At 46.9% G+C, this 7,347-nt stretch overlaps 1 protein-coding gene across 3 annotated transcripts in view; it reads right to left on the bottom strand.

Moving 5' to 3' along the window:
* The window catches only part of ZNF771 (zinc finger protein 771), a 13,624-nt gene that overhangs the window by 1,798 nt on the left and 4,479 nt on the right, over positions 1-7,347 (bottom strand). The gene's annotated exons all lie outside the window — the stretch shown is intronic.

Genomic DNA, 7,347 nt, shown 5'->3' with positions numbered 1-7,347 from the left:
TTTTTTTTTTTTGACAGGGTCTTGCTGTGGCCCAGGCTGGTCCCAAACTCCTAGCTCAAGCAGTGCACCTGACTCAGCCTTCTCAGTAGCTGGGGTTACAGGCACATACCACTGTGCCTGCTCTGGCTTTTAATATAAAGGAGATGGAACAGTAAAAGGAGATATCAGAGGGCTTTGACCAGGGAAGTGACCATATCCTAAACACTTTAAAAGGCTCCCTCAGGCTGCTGGGTTTGAAAACCGAATGGAGTTGGAGAAAGCAGAAGCCCAGTGAGGAGGCCACTGCAGCCACCTGGCAAGAGAAGATAGTAGCTCAGACCCAGGCAACAGAAGTGGACAGTGGAGGTGGTGAGAAGTGCCCCACTTCCGGATCTATTTGCAGTGACAATAGATTTAATAAGAGATTAGATGTGAGGTGTAAAGAAAAAGAGGAACCAAAATGACTTCAAGGTTTTTGAGCTTAGCAACTATAAAGGTGGAGTTGCATTTACAGAGATGAGGACAGTGGGGAAGAAGTTGAGGGGAGATCTCTTTGGACGGTGTTGAGGCTTCTTGACATATCTGGAGCTCAGAAGCGAGGCCTAGACTGAAGATGTTAACGGAGAAGCTGTCAACCTATAGATGGTTTATAAAGCCTTGAGAATGAATAGATGAGATCAGCCAGGGGATGGGCAGAGAGCACCTAGAGCAGCAAGATGGAGAGAAGCCAGGGAGGGAGAAAAGCAGGAGAGGGGCATCCTGGAAGCCAGGGGAAGACCAAGTCCAGGCTCTTCAATCAGCTTTGAGTAACAAACACCTATCATTTTTTAAGCTGTGACGAAAAAGGCAAGGGTAAAACCAAATGCTATTCTGAGTCTGAAATGAAAAAAAAAAAATCTGAAAATGGGCCAGTTTCACAAGTTCTGGCCTTCTAGAGATAAAAATCAGAAAAAGGAAAGAGGCACATGAAGGGAAAACATGCTGGACTGAGTGATGAGGAGTATTGAGGGCACACTGCTCCCTTCTTAGAAAAGAGAACGCTCAAAACTCCAGCAAAACAGATGTCAAGTATCCACCGTGGCGAAGCAACTAATTCATGACCAAATGAAATACCTGGGACTATCAAGGACAAGACAGTGTCAACTTCTCCCATATTTGATCTCCACAAGGTGATTATCATCATCCCCATTTTACAGATGGGGAGACAGGTTAAAAGAGGGTGATAGCAGAGAATAATAGAGCCTTCTCTTTCTGAAAGCTGCAGGACAACTTCAAGGCCTTCAAGATCATTTGTGAAATGGTAGTGGCTTTGTAGTAACCAACTCAGAAACTGGAAAACAACCTATGCATGGTGGCTCATGCCTGTAATCTCAGCACTTTGGGAGACTGAGGTAGGTGGATCACCTGAGGTCAGGAGTTAGAGAACAGCCTGGCCAACATGAAGAAACCCTGTCTCTACCAAAAATACAAAAATCGGGCCGGCAGGGTGGCTCACGCCTGTAATCCCAGCACTTTGGGAGGCTGAGGCAGGTGGATCACGAGGTCAGGAGTTAGAGACCAGTCTGGCCAATGTGGTGAAACCTCATCTCTACTAAAAATACGAAAATTAGCCGGGCCCAGCCTCGCCAACACGGTGAAACCTCGTCTCTACTAAAAATACAAAAATTAACTGGGCCCAGCCTGGCCAACATGGTGAAATCTTGTCTCTACTAAAAATACAAAAATTAGCTGGGCATGGTAGAGGGGCACCTGTAATCCCCTCTACTTGGGAGGCTGAGGCAGGAAAATCATTTGAATCCAGGAGGTGGAGGTTGCAGTGAGCCACTGCACTCCAGCCTGGGCGACAGTGTGAGACTACATCTCAAAAAAACAAAAAAGAAATACAAAAATCAGGCAGGTGTATTGGCTCATGCCTGTAATCCCAGCTACTCAGGAGGCTGAGGGAGGCAGAGGTTGCAACTGAGCCAAGATCGCACCACTGCACTCCGCCTGGGCAGCAAGAGTGAAACTCCGTCTCAAAAGAAAAAAGAAAAAAAAATAGGATGTTGGGCGAAGTGGCTCACATCTGTAATGTGAGACCAAGGTGGGTGGATCATGAGGTCAGGAGATCAAGACCATCCTGGCTAACACGGTGAAACCCTATCTGTACTAAAAATACAAAAAATTAGCCAGGCGTAGTGGCATGCACCTGTAGTCTCAGCTACTCTGGAGTTTGAGGCAGGAGAATCACTTGAACCCAGGAGTTGGAAGTTGCAGTGAGCTGCAGTTGTGCCATTGCACTCCAGCCTGGGTGACAGTCTGAGACTCCATCTCAAAAAAAAAAAAAAGGTCAAACGCGGTGGCTCACGCCTGTGATCCCAACACTTTGGAAGGCTGAAGTGGGCAGATCACCTGAGGTCAGGAATTCACGACCACCCTGACCAACATGGAGAAACCCTGTGTCTACTAAAAATACAAAAAAATTAGCCTGGCATGGTGGCGCATGCCTGTAATCCCAGCTACAGCTACTCGGGAGGCTGAAGCAGAATGGCTTGAACCCCAGAGGCGGAGGTTGCATTGAGCTGAGATGCACCATTGCACTCTAGCCTAGGCCACAAGAGCAAAACTCTGTCTCAAAAAAAAAAAAAAAAAAAAGGAAATTAGAAACTAGGGCAATTTGGGAAATTAGTGACCAACCAAGGGAAATCTGGTTTAAATAGTATCTATACTGATAACAATAGCAGCACTAATCAATAGCAAAGTATTAAACTTTGACAACATTACTTTATGTATGTTATTGTATTAAATCCTCCTGTCACCTGCCTTGAGCTGGGTGTTGTCTCTTTTGATACTGAGAAAGCTGAGGCTGAGGGCGATGAAATTCACAATGGCCACTGGGAGCCAGGATGGACTTGGGGTGCCCATGAGACCATGCCGTCATTCAGGCTACACTGTTCTGAACTCACACAGCCGAGACGTGACAGAGGCTGGACTCCAAGTCCCCTGGCACACTCCAAGAAGGATTCAAGGTTAAAATACAACTTGATACTTTAAATGGAGAAACCCCACAGAATGTTTGGCACCATCTGAATTCAAGGTCACATTTTCCAGTCTTGCTCTGGTTTTGAAATCTGTTGGTGTATTTCAACACATCAGCCACTGTGGAGAGCACTTGTCTCATCCTATCTACATTTTTCTGGCCTGTTTTTCCTTGGCACCCTTCTTTAAGGTGACTTTGGACAGCCTGAGGGCTTCCTCATGCTGGGTTCACTGACTTCTGAAAAAGAAATTCTCCACACAAGTGCTGTTGATGTCTCCAGCCCAGGCCTTGGGTGCCCGAGGAAAAATCTTGGTAAGAGGAGCTGAATCCAGCTCATTAAGACCTCCCCTGCCTCAGTGTCCCAAGAAAGGCCAGGTAGGCTAAGGGAGATCAAATTCCCAGTATGAGGCCAGGTGCAGTGACTCACATCTGTAATCTCAGCACTTCAGGAGACCAAGGAAGGAGGATTACTTGAGGCCAGGAGTTGGACACCAACCTGGGCAACATAGTTAGACCTCGTCGCTACAAAAAGTAAGAAATTAGCCAGGTGTGGTGAGGTGCACTTGTAGTCCCAACTACTGGGTAGGCTGAGGCAGGAGGATCACTGGAGCCCAAGAGTTCAAGGCTGCAGTGAGCTATGATCACGTGCCACTGCACTCCAGCCTGGGTGACAAAGCAAGACCATGTCTCTAAAAAAAGAAAAAAAAAAAGCAACAAAAATTTCTCAGCATGAGATGTGAGGTGTTATGTGGGCCAACTTTTAAAAAGCCTTATTATAATTGTTATGTATTTATTTTCATGAATATTAAAAAAGCAAGAGATCACATGAAACCCACAATTTCATCAGTACTATTGTTTAGATGAAGGTACATTTATTTAACAAAACAATGTGAATCTATTTGAAGAAAAGCATTAATTTTTTTCATGACTACTTTTGTGCCAGAAGAAAAGCATTAATAAATGATATGAGTACAACATATGAGCAATACACATATGACTGAAACTTGGCAAATACCAGACTAGGTGATCATTAATAGCCCAAGCATGTCTTAAATTCTATGACTATTAGATTTAAAAATCAGAATAGGTGGTATGTGCAGTGTAACAAGAGGCTACTGTGGACATAATATAATAAACCAGGTATTAGAAGTTAGTGATTTTTATCTTCCTGCTTAAATCTTTTCTTTTTTCTTTTGAGACGGAGTTTCCCTGTGTCGCCAGGCTAGAGTGCAGTGGCGCGATCTCGGCTCACTGCAACCTCAGCCTCCTGAGTAGCTGGGATTATAGGCACACGCCACTACGCCCAGTAATTGTTTTTGTATTTTTAGTAGAGACGGGGTTTCACTATGTTGGCCAGGATGGTCTCGATCTCTTGAACTTGTGATCCACCCTCCTCAGCCTCCCAAAGTGCTGGGATTACAGATGTGAGCCACCACGCCCAGCCTTAAATTTTTTTTTTTTTTTTTTTTTTTTGAGACGGAGTTTCGCTCTTGTTACCCAGGCTGGAGTGCAATGGCGCGATCTCGGCTCACCGCAACCTCCGCCTCCTGGGTTCAGGCAATTCTCCTGCCTCAGCCTCCTGAGTAGCTGGGATCACAAGCACGTGCCACCATGCCCAGCTAATTTTTTTTTTGTAGTTTTAGTAGAGACGGGGTTTCACCATGTTGACCAGGATGGTCTCGATCTCTTGACCTCGTGATCCACCCGCCTCGGCCTCCCAAAGTGCTGGGATTACAGGCTTGAGCCACCGCGCCTGGCTTGGCCCTGTTTTATACATAAGGAAATAAGACTCAGAAGTTAAGTGATTACACAAGCCTATACAGCTAATAAATGGCAGAGCCAGGGTTTGAACTGTTATTAATTTTCCAGAACACGTATTCTCTTAATCAAGATGCAGTTCTTTTTTTTCTCTTTGAGAACGGATCTCACTGTGTCACTAAGGCTGGATGGAGTGGCATGATCACGGCTCACTGCAGCCTTGACCTCCCAGGCTCAAGCAACCTCCTGACTCAACCTCGCAAGTAGCTGGGGCTACAAGGGTGTGCCGGCACACTGGCTAATTTTTATACTTTAGTAGAGACAGAGTTTTGCCATGTTGCCCAGGCTGGTCTTGGATTCCTGAGCTCAATCAATCCTCCTGCCTCGGCCTCCAAAAGTGTTGGGATTACAGGCAAGAGCCATTGTCCCCAGCCTCCATCAGGCAATTCTAATCTCATTGACTAGAGTTTGAGGCCATTACACAGCTTGTATCCTTCCCCTGGCCCATTTTTGGGGTCAGAATCTTCCTTCTTTTTGGTACATACTATCAAACACAACCCCTGTCCTCTAGTTCCTTGGTAGAGGAAGTATGGGCCACAGACCGGCAACATCAACATCACTGGGAACTTTTTAGAAATGAAGAATCTCAAGTCTCACTCCAGATCTTACTGAACTGGGTGATCTGTGTGCATACTGAAAATTAAGAAACTGATCTGGAAGAGAAAAGAGCTGCTCCTGGAGGGAGCAGGGAGCAAAGCTGAAGAGGGCTTTGCGGGCTGAGACCACAGCGGGGCATGGGATAGGTGTCAAGGGGATGAAGCCAGAATGGCATGAGGTCAGATGGTAAAGAGCTTTGAGTGCCAAGTTTAGAAGCTGAGATCTTACCCTGAGGGAAGCAGAAAACCACCCAAGGGTTTAAGCCAGGGAAAGACAGGTTCGGATGTGCATGGAGCCCTCTGAGAAAATCTTTCTAAAAGATAGATTCGGTTTTGATGGCAGAGGGAAAATACTCCAGCCCTTGCGTGCAGCGTAATTAAGGCCCTTCTGGACAGTGGCCACAGGGCTGGGTGTTTTCTAGGACTCACTGAATGTCAGCAATGGGAGGCGCTTTCGAGATCACCGTTTCATAGATGGAGAAATGAGGCTCAGGAAGGCCCACAGCAAGCTAATGATCACCCTCGTGGGCACGGTGCTAACAGTCCCTGGGATATATGTATGTAATCCTCAATTCCACCCACCTCCTCCAAATCCAGTCACCCTGATGACATTTCTCAGGCTGGCATTCAAGGGTATGTTATTCTATTACCCTATTTTACAGATGAGAAAGCCAAAGAAAAGCTGGTAAATGGTGGAGTTAGGACTGCGTGATACCATTCACAATCTGGCCCTACATACCTTTCATGACTAGTCTTACCAGACCTTCACCACACACACCCCTTGACTCCAGCCAGGTTCCTAAATGGCCCTTTCTCCTCATCACTGCTGCTACCACCTTAGAGCAGGCCCTACTTGGCCTGGTCTCCCTGTAGCAGCCAATAATTCTAAACAGAAAATCCAATCATGACCCTCCTCTGATTTTTGGGGTTTTTGTTGTTGTTGTTTTGGAGATGGAGTCTCGCTCTTGTTGCCCAGGCTGGAGTGCAGTGGTGCAATATCAGCCCACTGCAACCTTTGCCTGACGGGTTCAAGTGATTCTCCTGCCTCAGCATCCCCAGTAGCTGGGAATACAGGCGTCCACCACCATACCTGGCTAATTTTTGTATTTTTAGTAGAGACGGGGTTTCACCATGTTAGTCAGGCTGGTCACCTGATCTCAGGTGATCTGCCTGCCTTGGTCTCCCAAAGTACAGGGATTACAGGCGTTAGCCACCTCATCTGGCCTGTTTTTGTTTTTTGAGACAGGGTTCTCTCTCTGTCACCCAGGCTAAAGTACAGTGGTGCAATCATGGCTCACTGCAGCCTGGAACTCCTGCGTTCATCAGCCTCCAGAGTAGCTAGGACTACAGGAATGCTACCATGCCCAGCGAATTAAAAGAAAAAAAAGTTTTGTAGATATGAGGTCTCCCTATGTTGTCCAGGGAGGTCTCGAGCTCCTAGGCTCAAGTGATCCTCCTGCTCTGGCTTCTCAAAGTGCTGGGATTATAGGCGTGAGCCACCACGTGGGCCCTTCCCATGATTTAAGGCTTCTGATGGTGCCACAGAACCTAACACAGTATGTCCTGCCCTAGCTTGCAAGGGCCCTATGCCCCCAGACTGCCTTTCGAATCTCATTTCCTCTTGAGTCTTTACTTTTGCTGTTTCCTCCTCCTGGAATGCCCTTCCTCCTCCTCCACTTGCCAACCTCCCCACAAAGCCTTCAAGGCCCAAGTCAAAAATTATCTCCTAGGCCGGGCGCGGTGGCTCACGCCTGTAATCCCAGCACTTTGGGAGGCCGAGGCGGGTGGATCACGAGGTCAAGAGATCGAGACCATCCTGGTCAACATGGTGAAACCCTGTCTCTACTAAAAATACAAAAAATTAGCTGGGCATGGTGGCGTGTGCCTGTAATCCCAGCTACTTAGGAGGCTGAGGCAGGAGAATTGCCTGATCCC

Source organism: Sapajus apella, unplaced genomic scaffold (assembly GCF_009761245.1).
Source record: "Sapajus apella isolate SASKATOON/1434 unplaced genomic scaffold, GSC_monkey_1.0 scaffold51, whole genome shotgun sequence".
NCBI classification, from domain to species: domain Eukaryota; kingdom Metazoa; phylum Chordata; class Mammalia; order Primates; family Cebidae; genus Sapajus; species Sapajus apella.
Note: the sequence above shows the minus strand (reverse complement) of the source record. Positions and strands in the feature narration are given on the sequence as shown.